This window comes from Silene latifolia, chromosome X (genome assembly GCF_048544455.1).
Source record: "Silene latifolia isolate original U9 population chromosome X, ASM4854445v1, whole genome shotgun sequence".
NCBI lineage: Eukaryota > Viridiplantae > Streptophyta > Magnoliopsida > Caryophyllales > Caryophyllaceae > Silene > Silene latifolia.
In genome coordinates this window covers 270,453,545-270,472,814 of record NC_133537.1, presented here as the reverse complement: position 1 = coordinate 270,472,814, position 19,270 = coordinate 270,453,545, and the positions used below count along the sequence as shown (strand labels likewise).

Here is a 19,270-nt window from a genome sequence, read left to right as displayed (position 1 = left end):
GAGGAAAGTAAGTCGACTTGAAGGTGTTGTACAATCTAATCGATTCAGCTCCGGGACCCAACTCTTCCTAAGAATCGTAAGACATAAACCAACTCGGTTCCTTTACAACATTAATTGCTTGCAACTTTATGAATATATTTGTATGATCAACTCCCATGAATCCCCTATGACCCCATGATATCCTAGTCCCCTTTATTACTTGTTTACACCTTTATTTACTTTATTGCTTCCATTAGTCTAGAACACAACTACAAACCCCATCAATTGTGACACTAGCATAAATTGAGATAGATAGACTTAGAACCCAAAACACACCATCCCATGGATCGACCTCGACTTATCACTAACTAGTTGTTTGTTAAGAATATAAATGTGTTTGATTGGATGTGTGACGACCAACTCTTGTCCGTCACAACTCAAAATCAGAATCGCACAAAATCCTTCAGATTTGGGTCATGCTTAAATTTATAGCCTGTATTATTGATCTTAGAATTTAGTACTCATCATAATCAAATCGTACAACATCATTTGCAATAACTTTTATTGATATTAGAACCAGCGGAGATATCATAAATAATAATCCATTTATATAGAGTTTGTACTCATCATAATCAAATGAGATATCAACATGAAGCAATCTTTTTCTATATCCAACAAACAATAAATTGATCAAAAAGAAATATCGACATGAAGTAATTCAGAAAGAAATTTTTTTTAAAAAAAAGACAAACCTTGGTAGCCTGAGTGAAGTTGCATTATAGGTTGGAGACGTCTGGTGTGCGGGGCTTCGTCAGAGGTCTACAATCACCAATCTCCGGGGCTTTACCGACGACAATGGTCTGGTCTAAAGGGGAAAGCGACGAAGGCCTGGTGTACTGTGCTTAGGGTTTTCCGGGAAAATCGTTCAAGGTCTGGTGTAAGTAAGAGGAAAGCGACGATTTTGCCGGCAACTGGTGAGGATGAGCGACGATCAGTGACGGTGAAAGGCAAGGTCGTGACTGTGGAGGGTTTTGCGGGTAAATCGTCAAGGGGTTTTTGTGATTTGGGAAAAATGCAACTGAAGGGTCGTGGGTTTATTTTTGATTATTAGAGAAATAACCTACGTGATTGATAGGTGTGATTGTGTGAACAATGCAGAATCGTTACATCGTTTCACAAATAAGTAACTAATCGATGTATTGTTTATATCATCTTAATAGCTTAACATCGGTTTTACTGAAATCGATGCTACTTAAACAAATTAACATCGGTTTTATAATAACCGATGTTAACAACCGATGTAAATAAAAAAAATAAAAAAAGAACATCGTTTTTGTTTTAAAACCGATGTTAATGACAAAAGTTAGATCGATTACATCAGTTTTAGTAAGAACTGATGCTATAATGGCGATGTCAATAGGACTTTTTCTACTAGTGCATGAACTTACCAAATTGAGTTTCCTGCTGATGCTTTGCTAATCTATGAGGGAAAGGCACTTTGACTTTTTTCGGCACTCTTAATTCAACATCCCTCTTGGGAGGAGCATCCTTTACATCTTTGACTTTCTCAACAACAATGGGTTCATCCACTCTCTTTGGAATAGCTTCACCTTTCTTTGCATTTGGAGAAATCTCCAATTCAACAAGTACCTCCTCACTTTCTTTGGGCATGGGTAGCTCATCATATTTTGTACCACTTCTCAAGGTAATAACAATGACGGTGCCATGTGGTTGCTCATCTTGGGGTGGTAATTGACCCGTCTTTCTTTGAGAGCTATGCGGCTGGTTGAGCCATTTGATTCTCTAGCATTTTGATTGCGGCATTGTGAGCTTGATCACTCTTTTGCATTTGAGCCAACAATTCGGTTTGGTTCTTAGCCATTTGCATCAACAAGGCTTCAAGTTTGCTCTCCCCTTGGTTATTTTGTTGGGCATTTGGGTGTGGACCATGGGTTGGTTGGTAATTTTGTTGAGGTTTTGTTGAGGTGGCCTTTGATTTTGGTTTTGGCTTTGATTTTGATTTTGATAGCCCGGTGGATAATTGAACCTTAGTTGTGGTGGAACATAGGCAGTTTGTTATTGTTGTTGAGGTTGAGCCACAAAAGTATTTTGTGGTTGAGGATTTAGCACATTGTTGCTTTTCTAAGATAAATTCGGGTGAAATTTCATGTTTGGATTGTAAGTGTTTGAAAAGGTACCCGGTGGAATTGAACTTTGTCTAAAACTTTGAAAAGCATTTACCTCTTTAATAATAGCTTGGCATAAGGCGGTGCAATGTCCCGCACCTCCGAAACCTTCACAAAAAATAATTTGGCTAGTAGAGGATATGGCATTGACTTGTTGAAGAGAAGGGGCCACATTTTTAGTCTCCAATTTTTGTTGGAGCAATAAGATTTGAGCCTTCGAAACGGAAGTATCAGAAGCTTTCTCAATACCTTTGATTGGTGCACTCCGGCAATTGATATATTGGGCATCATGAATCCCCATGGATTAAATCGTCGCATGAGCAATATCGGTGTCAATTTGATCAAACCGTCCATTGTTGGCGGAAACAAGAACTCGTCGGGACTCGGCACAACACACATTGTAGAATGTTATAGCAAGAAACCAAGGATCCAACCCATGCTGTGGCCATTGTCTTTGCAACTCCTTGTATCTCTCCCTAGCTTCATACAAGCTTTCTAGAGCTTGTTGGCGGAATCCCGTGATTTGGCTCCTCAAGGTTTGAGTTTTCTCTGGTGGAAAATACTTTTGGTAAAAAGCAAGAGCCGAAGTCTCCCAATTGGTAATTTCCATAGATTCTCTACCAAGGATATTGATCCATAGCTTAGCCTTGTCCTTCAATGAAAAAGGGAAGATTATCTCCCTTATTTGAGCTTGTATGACTGCCGTTTGCCTAATCATGGAGCAATAGTCACAAAATTTTTGAACATGAAAATTGGGATCCTCCAAAGGACTTCCCCTAAATTGCCCCCTCTCCACAAGGCCAATGAAAGCCGGTTTGATCTCGAAATTCGTGGCTCCTATTTGGGTAGTAGTGATACCCCTTAGAAGCATGGCCGCGGTGGGCTTGGAATGATCGAAAAGCTTCACTATCTTTTTTATTGGAGATGATGGTGGCGGTGGAGATGATGAACTAGAACCTTCTTCCCCGTCACGGATTGGGTCGTCTACGGAACGTTCTCTCAGGCTCCGGATCAAAGGGAATCAATTCTCCGGTACGAGAGAAACTGGGCATAAGACAACAATCTTCAAGAAATTTGTAAGTAACGGTCTCAAGGAACCAGTGTTCCTTATAATACAAAAGAAAACAAGATAGAAATCAAAAATTATAAACGCAATAAAACTGTGCTCCCCAGCAACGGCGCCAAAATTTGATAGGATGTCGCAACCTAATCAAAGATACCCTAAACTTGGCTAACAAATTAATGTAGTAAAGTAGGGGTCGAACACAAGCAGACGGGAATTGCGTAGTGAATTGCTATGAGTAGAAATCTATCTAGGTCGATTCAAGTGGTTCATTGGTTTGCTTTGATAACTTATAATTAAAATGATGTAAATTCAATATGATAAAAGAGTCAAGGGGAGTCGGGTCACACATGCAAATATATATATATATATATATATATATATATATATATATATATATATATATATATATATATATATATATATATATATATATATATATAGAGGCAAGATCCGGTGAGTCCACCTATATATTTGAGTCCATGAGTCCATAAAACAATATCACACACTATACAAAACAATATCACGAATTTTTTTTTCAAATTTTTTTTCAAATTTTTTTTTTCGATTTTTTTTTCCGGAAAATTTTTTTTTCAAATTTTTTTTTTCGAATTTTTTTTTCCGAAAATGTTTTTTTTTTTTTTTTTTTTTGTAAGTTGTGATATTGTTTAGTATAACGTGTGATATTGTATTACAAAACAATATCACGATTTTTTTTTTCATTTTTTTTTTCGAAAAAGTTTTTTTTTTTTAATGTAAGATGTGATATTGTTTAGTATAACGTGTGATATTGTATTACAAAACAATATCACGATTTTTTGTTTCAAATTTTTTTTTTTAGAATTTTTTTTTTTTTTTTATGTAAGCTGTGATATTGTTTAGTGTAACGTGTGATATTGTATTACAAAACAATATCACGACTTTTTTTTGGAATTTTTTTTTCAAATTTAGTGTAATGTGTGATATATATATCTTAATGCCAGTTATCGTGCAAGTGAGGCGCTTCTGTGCCCTCATAGATAGAGGGATTAAAGCAAGAGATAGTGGTACTCATCTTAGTGGCGTTAATGACCCCTTCCTTTGCCTTTCCCACATTCCTAAGAGCCTCATTGAGAGCGTCTTGTTGCTCGATCAACCAAGCAACCTCAATTAGAGTCATATCCGAAGCCTTAAGGTACGTAGAAGATCTCTTTGGTGGCATTTTTGAGCTGATATAAGAAGACAAACGTAAGCATATAGCCTACGGATCAAAACAAGAACACAGCCGCCCACAGTAGTACTCGGTCGAGTACACGAAGGTTCTCGGTCGAGTAGAGGGTACTCGATCGAGTACATAGACTACTCGGTCGAGTACCGAAACTCCAGAAGCTGATTCGAATCCCACATAAAGCATACTCGATCGAGTACATGATGTACTTGGTCGAGTAAGCCCCACTCGGTCGAGCTCCCCCTTAATCGGTCGAGTGGTCATATACAAGAAGCTACTGTCAACTACTTACAGATCCACACTCGGTAGAGTGACCGGTACTCGGTCGAGTTCCCCTTACTCGGTCGAGTACCTCCCCCCACTCGGCCGAATCATGACGAGACGACATCCCAACCACATAGTCAACCAAGTTAGGTACCGAAACACAACAAACATCTTTTTCTCATATTACTACCACAAGTAAAACAAGCTTACGATCATACTAATCATGCCATACTATTACTTAAACTATTCCACAACACATAAGCCAACTCATGTCATCTCGTCTCAACCACAACATGCATATTACTTTATAAAGCATAGATATAACATAAGCATATACCGATCCCTACGACACATCCCCGTAGTGACCGGTTCGAACTTGTAAGGGCCATAGTGCGGTCTTAGGACGTCACCCAAACCTGTGCAGTAGCTCCAAAAAATTTCTACCTGGGTTCATTTTATTAGACGCCTATGCTCATTTTTTTCATGGGTTTTAGGTTACAAAATCATTGCTCTGATACCAATTTGTAACACCCCCATATACCAAAGTGTCTTACCAAGGACCACCTTAGCATATAAGGGTGCTACTATCTCTATTACCCAAGGTAGTATGCATCATAGAAACCATAATGAAACGACTTTATTAAAAACCGCTGTAAAAAAAGGTTACAAGTAATTTCAAAACTCCAAACGGTACAACAAAAACAAAGTCATAAGCTAACTCAGCTACAACTAATCGACACAACAGTGGTGACTCCGCCCGTCCATGTCCCGCGAGCTATCATAACATCCATCACCTGCTAGTCAACTGTTCACTATCCCTGAATGGATCACCACAGTTTTGAAAACATAAAACGGGGTCAGTCAACTGTATAACTAAATCAATATACGCAGTGGAAACAAATACAACAACACCATCAGTCCATATCCAACTCCCAACAATTATCAATCATTGACTACACACTAAAGTGTGTATCCCTGCCAGGTTACCCATCGCAACAGGTAACCCACACGGCCAGTGGGGACCGTAGCCGTACTACCTAAGCCCCGCTCATCGCAACGAGCGATCCCAGCACCTTAATGTGCACATCCCCTTTTTAACGGAAGTCACAAGGGGCGAGGATGGGTATGGAACCATCTCCCGACAGAGCTCCACAACAATCAACCAACCAAAAATACAATCCAATCAACCACCAATAATCTCAATCAAAGATAACATACGAACAATCAATCAGAAGCAACCAATCAATTATACAACCAACTAAGTAGGGAAACCCTACCTTATTTGCAATCCAAATCAATCATATCAACAAATCAGAAAGGCTCCTCTAAGAACTCGTCACCTATAATCACATCATACAATTAAAATCTACCCTAAACCCCCCAATAAACAAGATTAGGGTTTCACAATAACTACAAGACAATAATAACAAAAGTACGATTGATGTGTCCAATTTATGTATACTTTAACTCCCTATTTTAGCTCGATGTTATTTGATTATTGTACTTCTATAAGTGTATTTGTGAGCTGATTTCATGTTCTAGGTGTTTTTGGTTGTATTCATTTCATTTTGTAGGAAATGAAGCACTCGGTAGCTTTTTCCTATCAAATTCACAAGCACTAAAGTTCATGAGGCTAAAAGAAACGAGACTTGATCATAGAAGGGCATTTTGGGAAGAATTAGAAAATCTCGAGAACGAAACTAACTTGGGTTGATGCACAAGTAAAGAAATGAAAATGAAGCCCAAATAAAGTCCAAATGATCAAGTGGACTTGCATGCTTAGGATTCCAAATTATGCTTTAAGTCGGAAGAATTAAGGAGCATTAAGGCATAGCTTTGAATTCCCTATGCCAATTAAGACGGAATTAAGAGAAATAAGTCAAACACCCACGAACCCGATCGGGGTTGCCCCTCCATTAAATGTTTACGTTTCGTCCCCTTGGTCCTATATAAGGGGTGATGAATCTGACCTCTTACACAACTTTTACACTACTTTTACATGTTTTTCATACACTTTATTTCAGTTCTTGGTATAGTTCAGATTTCCTTTAAGCATTCCCTTATTATAAACAATTTCCTTTAAGCATTTGTTCTTTATAATTCAAGCTTTCCATTTGTTATCTTGTTCTTCATTTTCAAGTTCTATTTCCATTGTCAAGGTAGTCTCATTTCTAGTATTATTTTTGTTATTCATTTGTCATTTCCATTACTAGTTAGCATGTTCATATTTATCCTTTTATATGTCATTGGTTTAGTTTTCATTATGCAAGAGTAGCTATTTTGTCTAGGGATTAGCGGAGCCATGCATAAATAGTACATGTAAATATTGAATTGGGATGCTATAATATCGATTAAAAGTTTCTATCATATACTTGTATTGAATTGTTAGTCTTTGATTATTGGCCACAATCCTAGATTAAATTTGTTAATTCACTTTTATAAGTCGAGAGGCACGAAATTGAATTAGACTAAACATGTTTTAGTAAACCGATCTAGTAATAGCAAGAGCTCGCTAGAACCCGTTCAATGGTTGACAATAAGGCCGAGTGGTGGTTGTCTTTAAGCCTAAATAATTATTGTTATTATCAATTTTCTAGTTTGACATGAGCATTTACATAATTTGCATGTGTGACCCGAGTCCCCTAGACTCTTCTTTATTATTGCTTCCTTTCATTACATTATCATTGTTTTACAAACCCAACCAAACAATCATACGATAACCGAATTCACTATATGACAACTTGTTTAGCAACTCTCGTCTTCTTGTGTACGACCCCTACTACTACATTCATTTGTGTTGAGGGTATTTATCTTTGTTAAGTGCGCGATAGCTTATCAAATTTTGGCGCCGTTGTCGGGGAGCACGATTTTGTTTGCTAATTAGTTGTTGAATTTTATCTTGTTTTATTTGTCCAAGGGAACACTTGTTCCTGGGACTGTTCTCACAGTTTCTTTGTAGTTTTAGTACCTATTTTGTAGGTAATAAATCTTAGCCTTTCATAATGAATGATGGATTTCAATTTCCACAACTCAAAGATGAGCCTTTTCATGACTATCTTGACCGGTTATACTACTTTCGCAATGGTCCCATCTCCCCTGGACACATTCTTGATGGGGATTACTTGGGTCGTCTCGTGCTTGATGGCATGGATTTTGAGACCCGTGAATTGGCTCTAAACGCGAGTAATGGGAGTGTCTACTACATGATTAGGTCGAAACTTTAGAATTTCTTGAATTTCATGGGTTCCGAATATCGAGAGGTGGCACGCCAATTCAATTTATGGTGCATCCAAGAGGAGCTCAAAGTGTTGCAGGCTCGTTAGGAACAACTTTCTCAAAAAGAAGCGAGACAATGTGAGCTTATTACCTATCCTTATGCTCCTCCGCCCTCCCTGTAACACCTCTGATTTTCGGTTAAATAAATACTTACATTTACATTCAAAACTGACCAAAATACAGGGATATTATAATCAATAAGCAAAGTTTTGTTACAAAATGTCTCTTAAAATAAAATATATAAAATGAAATAAACTTTTACAAAGCCTTCAATAAAAATTGATTTGAAATAAAATCTTTTTGAACTCCAGCGGAAGTGACCTGAAAATAAACTAGAAGACGGAAATGAACTACCCCCATGACAAGTAGCCCAGAAGGGAGAAAACACGTCAGCCGGGGAGCTGAGTAACAGATAATACCTCAATATAAGAAGCTTAATTTTGGTCATGGCATGGAAACAATCACACGTTAAAATAAAAATAAACAGAGAGAATAATAAAAACACTCCCTATAAACCAAGCTCAATCTCAACTCTTCTCAATAAAATCTCTATAGTATAATACTCTCCCCCGTTCCAATAATTAACCAAGTCTCATCTGATTACTCCGTCTCACTCATTACTCTGCTGTCCCATAATATAATAATCCAATGTAACCACGTATCGTATTCTCATCGTCGCTCCTAAGCCAAGGACAACGGGTGAGTGAACTGGCGGATAAAACTGCTAAACAATATATCCATCTCAATATCAATTTCAATCTCATAATAATATAACTCAATAACCATGGTCACTCTCGACCGCAAATATAACTTGGCTCAAAGACCCCATAACAATATCAGTAACCAATTTCCATCTAAATTTCAATATTAATATTATCAAATATTCCATTAAAGGAATTGCTCAACACTTAGAGTAAGACTCTAAGCTACTCACCCGCGAGTCAAGATCGAAAGAAACGATTATTAAAACACAACACGAGAATAAATCTCAATCCTCGACAATCCACAATAAAGCAATGAGCTGCTCTCAGTACGATATCATAAACCAACAACGATAATTAAATTCATGCTCATAGTTCACAACTCAACATAACCTTATGAGCCCAAACATTAATTACTGACCTTATGAAATCTTATCACCATAAGCTAATTACTCATTACCATAGAACCCATCTACAAATACTACTACCTACACATCAGGTGTAGGGGTGAGCAAAACCGGATATCCGATACGGTTATGGAAGCTGTATCGGATATCCGGTTTTTTAAATCTTATTTTTTAGTATCCTTATCCGACACGGTTTTTCCGTATATCCGAAAATCGGATATCCGATTTTTTTGTATATCCGGTATCCGGTTTTCAGCCTCACTTATGTAATTTAATTTTTTTTTTCTTTTCTATGGGTGATTGTTGATTTTTTTAGTAAGGAATTGTTTGGTTGCCACTTGAAATGTGGGGGAATTCGAAAATCTCATGAATTGGAAAAAATGAAGATGTTTGGTTATCCAAAATCCCATGATTTACTTTTTCCTAGGAATTGCAAACACCACATAATGGAGGAGTTTGATTACCTAGCTCCCCCTAGGTAGTTTGAAATTCCTGTGTCCATTCAATTCTTACATGTCAACCAAGCGTCTTTTGAGTAATTCACATGAATTACCCAATTCACGTGTTTTTGAAATTAACGGAAGATTAATTCCGCCATGACAACCAAACGACACCTAACTTATAAGCGTTTTAAAATGTTATAAGAGTAAATAACTTATAAAGTTTAATACTAATAATGTTTAATCACCAACATATTTGATATTTTGTGATTTATGTGTATGTTTTAATACTTTATTCTAGAAAAAAGGCAACCGTACCGGATACCGTATATCAAGTTTCATATTTTGCCGATCCTTATCCGATACGGTTTGTAAAGAACCGTATCGGATATCCGGAAATTCGTATCGAATATCTTGAAATCCGTATAATTAAATTCGTATAGCTTATCGGATACATATAATAAAACCGTATTGTATAATTTTGCTCAACCCTAATCAAGGGCTCGTTGGAATAACCAAAAAGTCAGTGTAGAATTGTCCCTTCACCCAAATAAAATACTAGTAACAATCCCTTAAATAACCATTAAGTCTCAACTAACCCTGAGTTAACCCATCTCTCAAATAAAAAATATAACGGTTAACATAATAATAATAATAATAATAATAATAATAATAATAATAATAATAATAATAATAATAATAATAATAATAATAATAATTACATAGGAATAATCCATCGTATTGGTGTCCCATTTATATTAATACAATCTTTATATTAACTCACAATAATACGAACTATCCCACAATCTACCCTTATTGCACTTAAACGAAGGACTACCCGTTAAACAGGTAAACCCTGAACTGAAAGATCATTTTTATCACTTCTCTCTTCTACTTCTCAGTTCTCCGTTAATCTTCACACACTATCTCCACCTCTAAATCTGCATTAAGATATTGGTCCATTTCCTCATTTTTGTTATTGAGTCCATTTTTGTAGTCCATTGTAAATTCAAGCGAAATACCACCACCTCCTTCCTCTTTGCTTTACTCGCCTTTTACAGTTAGGACTATGGATTTAGTTGCTATTGTCTACACTCTACAATCACCTGTAATCGCCGTTGTCAACAGGTGCCAACGGGTCTTCATGGTAAGTTGCTGCTTCTTTCCTTTCTTCTCTTCATGTTTTTTAAAAATTATCTTAGTACTGAGTTTAGATTTATACTCATATTCGAAATTTAATTTTATGGGCTTTTTAAACATCTTGATTTATCATAATATTAGACATTTATAAATTAGGGTTTATGTTGATTTGGGGATTTAGATTATGATTTGAATTAGGGGTTAATCTAATCTATCGTGTTGTCATGTAGTGCTGTTAATGTATTGGGTATGTTAGTAAAATCAAGCTTATTTCGAACAAGTTATATTATTGTTAAGACAATGCTAGCATAATGTGGTTATTGATTTTATCACTTGTTATCCTCAATTGATGCTACTGTAAAAAAAAAAATATTGGTGATTTGTTGAACACTTGTTTTGGATATTATCATTTGTAACCATTAACAAAAAAGAAGATTTCTTGTTTGCAAAAAAATTCAGGAAAAGAAGAGGACAGTAATGGAGGAAGAAAGAGCAGGAAGAATCATGATAAAGAAGAGAAGATTAAATAAATTAAGATGAAGAAGAAGGCAATCAAATATAAGGTTAAATAAGATGACCGGAATTAGTAGGTCATATTAGTGGGTAAGTGCAAGTTAGGAAGGTTGTGACATAGTTCGTATTATTGTGAATTAATATGAAGGTTGGATTAATATAGGTGGGACACCACTAGGATGAATTATTCTTGTGAAATAATCCCAATAATAATAATTCAGATACATGAATCAACTTGGACACATCTACGTATAGTCAACAACCAGTTAGCACATAATCAAGCAACCCCGAACAATAATAATAATAATGATAATAATAATAATAGGATCGGTAGAATCGTGTTACCTTTGATCCACAATGCTCAACGATAATACGACAAGTGACATGGGTGGGTTTGAATAATCGTGGAACAAAGATCTAATAATAGAACATTCAGGAGGCGAGACTATTGAAGATAACGGTTGTGCGAGAAGAATTCTAGTATGATTATGTAACCAATAGATTAATTATATTTTTGAAGGTGGTCAATTAACAATAAATAAAAGATCCACCATGTAAGATGAAAGAAATATAATACTCCGTAAGGAAAAGCTTGGTTTTGAGGGAAGTCAACAAGGATACATAAACCAATATGACGGCTAGGTATTGAATGATATTCACGAGGAGATGAAAGGGGGTTGTAAAGCAATTACATGTAAAAGAGTTTTACCCATTCACTTAACACAAAATCTCATTGAAGACGGGCGATATCCGTCACAAGCTTGTGACGGATACCGTTTCCTCTCACAAAATATCCATTGAGAGGTGAGAGGGAAGCATACGGGAGGTGCCCCACCTTGTCCCCTCTCCCTTTTTGTGAGAGGTCTTCAACTTGTGACGGGATTACCCCGTCACAAGCAAGACGCTTTGTTCACTTAAATCTACCATGCCCAAAATAAAATTTATATTGTATTTTTGGATAATTCACGTGGTACCTCCGAGGTTTGGCTTAATTCACGTGGTACCCTTGGTTTTAGAAATGTGCGCATGATACTCCTGAACTTTCGTTTTAGTGCACCATCTGCTCTTACTTCTTATTCCGTTATAACAGTGTTAACTCTCCTCAACTTAACACCTCCCCCCCCCCCCCCCCAAATAAAAAAAGTTCATCTCTCTCACTTCCCCATAACCACCTTACTCATAAACAGATAAAAGAAAATTCAAGGGTACGAATTTCACTCATAAATCAGATATTGAATAATCTGCATTTCGATCGTACCCAATATTTTTCATACACATTGAAATGTCTTCCCATAAAGGCCCCATTCTTTGGTTTTGTAATTCCATGCTAGTTTTGATTCTAATCAAGGCATTAACTTCCTCTTTTGGCCACCGTGAATTGGAATTTTCGCCATCATCTTTCTCCTTTTTACCACAATGCTTGGTTTTGATTTCAGGAATTCGTCAAGTGCAACTGAAGCCTAACATCCCTGAAAAATTGCCTTGCTCTGAGATCTTTTGCAGGAAGGAAGTAGAGCTGCATCTTTTGCTGTCGATATCGATCTTTCATGAATCAAAAGTTCATGTTGTTTCTTGATTCTTTTAATTTCTTGCATCTTCCACTCCACTTCTCTGGCTAATTTCTCTTGCTCAAACTTATCTATGTCTTCCAGTAATTTGTTCTGCAACTCCTCTTGTTTCGCAAACATATATTTCATCAATTTATTGAATAAATTTGCCCATTTTCTCTTCCTTTTTTGAGCAGTCTCGGATTGGCTCCCTGAAGAAGAGGGATTTGATGATGAAGCGGTTATAGGACTCGAATCAAAATTTACCGATATGGGATTCGTCATTTGGGGAACATATGGCGGGTTACACGAGATTGTTATTGCATCGATTGTTGTATCCTTCATACATATGTGAGAAATCTATGGAATAATGGTTTATGGCTATGGGGAAGTGAGAGATATGTACTTTCTTTATCTGTTTATGAGTGAAATTGGGGGGAAAAGATGTTAGGTTGAGGGGGAAAAGGTGTTGGGTTGAGGAGAGTTAACACCGTTATAACGGAATAAGAAGTAAGGGCAGATGGTGCACTAAAACGAAAGTTCAGGGGTACTATGTTCACATTTCTAAAACCAGGGGTACCACGTGAATTAAAACCCCAGGGGTACCACATGAATTATCCCTTGTATTTTTTTAAGATAAGTTTTAATAAGAATTTCTAAAAAGTTTAAAGTAACCAAAAATTTGACGTGTTACAATATTCCACCCTAAAAATGAACTTTGTTCCTGAAGTTCGAGCTCTAGAAAAACGGAAAATAATTTCTTTCTGAAAATGAGTGGTATTACACTCCCAATGTGAGTCTTTTCCTCCTAATGACTTTGAATTATTGGATGACGATGACAACGATCCGACTCTCTCTTTTGAAATTCCCCTTAGTGTCATTCCAATTGAAAATTTAGAGACTCGTGTTGAAGAAAATGACCTTGTAGTATGTAAATGACACACTGATCACCGTGGATGATGTTGAGCCCGTTTGTAATGATAAGGATGAGGTTTTACTCCAGTCATTTGAAACCTTTGAAAATCTTTTCGTGGAGGATGTGGTTGACCCTTTCAAGGTTGATGGAGGACTTAGTGATGTACACTTAGAAGTTAATTGGGATGCACCCCCCATTTTTGATGAGTCCTACCACGTTGAGTTTTCATACCACCAATTTGAAACCATTTATAATGATAATTTGTGCACTAACGGTTTATTTTCTGGTCTTAAGCATGATGCTCCATCTCTTAGCTTGCTGACGAGTGGAGTAGTACGGTGGTTCTTTTTAAAGTCTCTCATATGTGCTTTGATAAGATATCCTATTTCTTACCTTTAATCTATCATGTATTAATCCCATCAATTTCTTACACATGCTTTTGTATTGCTCATGCGCAGGTACATGATAGACTTCTAAGGGTTTTGACTTGCTTTTTCAGGACAAATATGACCGTGACATTAAAGAGAACAAGAGTCTAGCAAGACTTTAAATTTGCGCTTCTCGGGAGGGAACCCGTGTTTAATTATGTTTTCAGGACAATTTATAGTTTTTTGGACAATTGCTATTTCAACTTGGTTTTCATGTAACAACAAAGACAATAAGACATTTAGCTTGCTTTCGTATATAATAGCTTTTCATTCGCAGTTACTTTGCTACTTGGATTGGAATTTTCCCCCGTTTTGAAGCTAGCTTGGGGCAACTTCTAGACGGTTGTACGCTTTCTTTCCCTTCTTTATTTCCGCATGTATCATTCCCATCTCCCCTTGATAGTTTTATTTGTCTTTCAATGTGTTTTTTTTGCGCTTAAACCCGTTTTACACATTGAGGACAATGTGTTGTTCTTGCTTGGGGGAGGGATTTAGTGTGTCTTGTTGCTTTATTGCTTTCATATATTTGAAAAATCCAAAAAAAAAAAAATTGAAAAATTTCATAAAAAGTCTCATGTTGTGTCCACCCTTATGTTTTATGCATAATGTCATTCCTCCTTGCATTTCCATTGTAGCTTTTTAAGCTCATGAATCATGACACGGCTGTCGCAACCCTATCAAAAATAAAACCAACCGATCTCTAATAAATGCAGTAGAGGCACTCGAGTATCGAATCCACAGGGAGATGGGAAAATGTATGCTCAACTAACTCCGTTTGAGTAACTGTTTCTTGGGAGTTTTAAATGATTTGTTCTAACTACGGAGATTAAAAGAGAAAGAGAGTAAAGAGAAATAAAGTAGAAACTTAATGAGTTTACCAAATAAAGAGAGACAGCTAGGAGAGTCGGTTCACCATGATACTCAAGAAAACTAGTCAAGGGTCATAGGTCAATACAAATTCGGTCTGCAGGGTAGTGAAAAGGTCCTTTCGGTCCGCTATTCGCCCTAAAACATTACTAAATTAGCTTTTGCCCTCATTAGAATGCTCTAATGTTCACTGCAGGTCTTACCCCTTCCAATCTTTCGATCCAGGCCAAGGTGTACCAAAGTTAATCATCTAATTGCGTCGACTCAAGCATACAATTACAGTTAAATGCAGTGATTAACAACACAGATCTAATTTGCACTAAACCTTAGTTACCTATTCATAATCTCCTTAATATCATGGCCCCCCTTTGTCCTAGCAAAGGAGATTAGCTATGCATAATTATTGAATAAGCAACAACAATACATAAACTCAAAGGATTAAACATAATAAAAGATCGATAGACAATAGTCTAAGAAGAGAATTAAAAGAGTAAAGAGATTAAGAGAACAAAAACAATAATGCAAAAGCAATTAATTGAAAATAAAGAGAAGAGAATACCGAATACAAGAGAGTAGCAATGGAGAATTAGGTTTCCAGTCTCAAATTCTAAGATAGAGAGTAAGAGAAAAAAAAGGAAGAAGTTCAGATCCCCCCTAATGACTGCCGTCACTTCCTATTTATCCCTAATTACAAAAAGAATATAAAATATTAACTAAAATCCGCGTATAAGACCAAACCTCTCGATCGAGTGAAATGAAACCACTCGATCGAGGATAAAACTTAGCAAAACTCTCGATCGAGTAACCCAAGTACTCGATCGAGGACCTCAACAAACAACTATCTCGACCGAGTAAAGAGAGAACCCGATCGAGGAACCTCAGCAATGTGAAGCATTTGATCGACTAGTCTAAGTAGCCAACTTGGTCGATCAAGCTATATTAGCACGGGTGGACTTTTTGAACACCTTCCGAAGCCACTTCACGCATCTATAAGTGACAGATTCCGAGCTCCAATTCCTCTTTCTCCTAAATGGATGAAATTGAGATAGGTTCTGGCATAATTACACTCCTTTCCAGTTCATACCTGCAATTAATACAAGACAAACCAAAGTAGACTATTCGGGAACATTGATAGCTAGATGCCACATAAATAACATAGAAATGCATGTAAAAATAGGGTAAAAACCCCATATAAAATACACGCATCAAACCTCCCCAAACCAAACCTTTGCTTGTCCCCAAGCAAACTATGAATGCAACTAAAGACAACTAACGGAACGGGACCAACTCATCAGCTACAAATCGTCCACCCAAGCCAATTTAATGCAACAACTAACAAAGTGGCGATAAGTAAGTGCAAATGAGTTAAATCAATACTTTAAACTATCGAACCATCGACCTTGCAAGACTCAAATACATCGGACTCTCACGGGTCGCACATCACTTAAGTTAAGCACAAGGTGAGTATATTAGTATGAGATAGAACGAAGTAGAGACACTCACCTAACTCGACCTATAAGGACATGCATGCAATCTGACATGAATAAAATCTCTACAACTGTACATTTGTATTCCAACCACTAATGACTAAGTCACATGCCGAGGACTTACATTTGGGTAAGTGAGGTAATGGGTAAGAAGGGGCTAAATTGAATTTGGAGATGTGGAGTTAATAGCCAAGCTAGAAACAACGGATCCAAATTTAGAAACTTCCCAACTTCATATTCAATATATATATCAATGCAAAACAGTGTCAATTTGCATCACACAAACTCACTAATCACCATAATATCGTCAACTACCCATAAAATACAAATATAACATGGGAGCGAAAATTATAACATAATATTTTTTCAGCTCATGATTTTTTCATAATCTTTTTCTTTTTTCATATTTCTTTTCGCAATTTTTTTCTTCTTTTCATTCCCTTCAACATTTCTACCAACTTCTCCAACCAGATATAACCACATTGCAATGAAACATTCCCAACAGGCTACCATTACTAGCTCGGCTAGGGTAAGCAGAATTATAGATTGTAGCTATATGGGACAAAACAGGCAATTTCGCAATGTGGCACTCATGGGTAAAATGAAATAAAGGAGGTTGCTTCTCCTAACATGTGTCACCAACCACAAACCTGAATGCATACAGGTACTAAGTAGACCGAATTCATGCGTATGCAATTTTGATGTTACATGCCTTATAAGGAGTAACTATTCATATTCCTACATGAACTGGTCATGAATGTCGCCAGTTTATCAAGCTCTAAACCTTAGAATGTATATGTAGCTTACCAATAAAAGAGTCAAGTCTATTCGTTCAGATAAGTTTGAAACAAAAACTAGCAGATTATGCAAATTACCATGCCAACAAAATGTCAAGAATATGCACGACAAGGGTAAAAGACTCAAAGTAGCATAACAGTTCAACATTCCAACTCAACCTAAATGCAAAAGTAAACATGAATTTTTTTTTAATTTTATGCGATTTATTGAATAAAAAACAACAATGCATGCGAAAATAAATAAACGTGCAACCGAAAATGCAATAAAACAACATGCAGACACAGATATGGATGCATACCACCCCAAACCAAACCGTACAATACCCTCATTGTACCAAAAATAGGGAAAGGAATGCAAACTGAAGAGAAAGAGAGAATGGGAATCGGAAAACTTACAATATAAGCGTGAAGTAGCGTGAAGTAGGGACCTCCCCAAACCGACCATGAAAATGGGAGGTCGTAATCAGCCTCGTGACATCGAAACATGCGAAATATATCAACAGTACTTGATCGAAAGGGCAGAAGTGTTTGATTGCGTAATAGGGGTGTCAAAAGTTCTCGATCGATGAAGAAGGGCTGTCGATTGAAAAGTCCTATTTTGCAAGCACTCGATCGAAAGGGAAAGGTGTTCGATCGAGGAGAATGAGCAGCAAAAACGTTCGATCGAGTAAACAGAGCTCTCGATCGAACAGTTCACGTGAGAATCCTACAAAACGCAATAAAAATTCTACGGAACTAACAAGATAGCATAAATGTTCAGCCTATTGTTTGTAAAGCTACCATCTAAAGCACACAAAAACAATTTAAAAAAGTTCAAACAAAATTACAACAAAAATAGGCCGGGTTGCCTCCCGGATAGCGCAGGTTTAAGAGGTCCCGCACGACCTTTTGGCTTCAGTTATATGGCTCATCAGAATTGTCGAAGTAGAGAACTTCAACTTTGCCAACCAAGTTATTTGTTTTATAGTAATGCTTCACGTATTGGCCATTGATTTTAAACCTCTTACCCCCGGAACTTTCTAACTCAACGGACCCAAACTTAGTGACAGTTGTCACCGTATAAGGGTCACTCCACTAGGACTTCAGCTTACCAGGAAATAGGCGCAGTCGGGCATTAAACAATAACACTTTCTACATGACATGGAATTCTCGAGGTATGATCCTTTTATCGTGCCATCTCTTCGTTTTCTCTTTATAAATGCGCGAGCTATCATAGGCATTGAGACTAAACTCTTCCAGCTCATCTAACTGCAATAAACGATTCTAACCGCACAGCTTAGGATCATAGTTTAATTCACGAATAGCCCACCAAGCCTTACACTCTAACTCAACAGGTAAATGACAACACTTCCCATAAACTAACCGATATGGTGATGCACCAATCGGTGTTTTAAAAGCAGTCCTATATGCCTACAATGTGTCATCTAATTTAAGACTCCAATCCTTCCGTGATTTAGAAACTACCTTAGCCAAGATCTCTTTTAGTTCCTTATTAGAGACCTCAACCTGCCCACTAGTTTGGGGATGATACCCCAAACCACGACGATGTTGGACACCGACTTTAGACAATATAGAAGTAACTTTCTTTTCTTTAAAGTGCATTCCCCCATCACTAATGACGACCCTAGGGACACCAAATCGGGGAAAGATAATCTTTTTAATTATTTTAACTGTCTTGGCATCACAGTTAGGTGAAGCAATCGCTTCCACCCATTTAGACACATAATCTAAAGCTACCAAAATATACCTGTTACCTTTACTAGATGGGAATGGTCCTTGGAAATCAATGCCCCATACATAAAAAACCTCGACCTCTAGAATGCCATTTTGTGGTATCTCATGTCTCTTAGATATATTCCCAGAGCGTTGGCAAGCATCAAAGGCTGAAACAAACACTTTAGCATCGGCTAATAAGGTTGGTCAGGAAAAACCAGATTGAAGTACCTTAGCCACGGTTCAAGACGGACCGTGGTGACCACCATAAGAGGATGAATGACAGCTTTCGAAGATTGCTTTGGTTTTCCACTGCAGAATACACCGTCTGTAGAGACC

The 19,270-nt window shown here is 37.0% G+C and overlaps 1 non-coding gene across 1 annotated transcript; it reads left to right on the top strand.

Annotated features, from left to right (window-relative positions):
• Window positions 1-2,596: 2,596 nt before the first annotated feature.
• Window positions 2,597-2,704, top strand: LOC141624535 (small nucleolar RNA R71). The gene has a single exon (XR_012534342.1). It is a non-coding gene; the product is annotated as a small nucleolar RNA R71 (small nucleolar RNA).
• The last annotated feature ends 16,566 nt before the right edge of the window (window positions 2,705-19,270 follow it).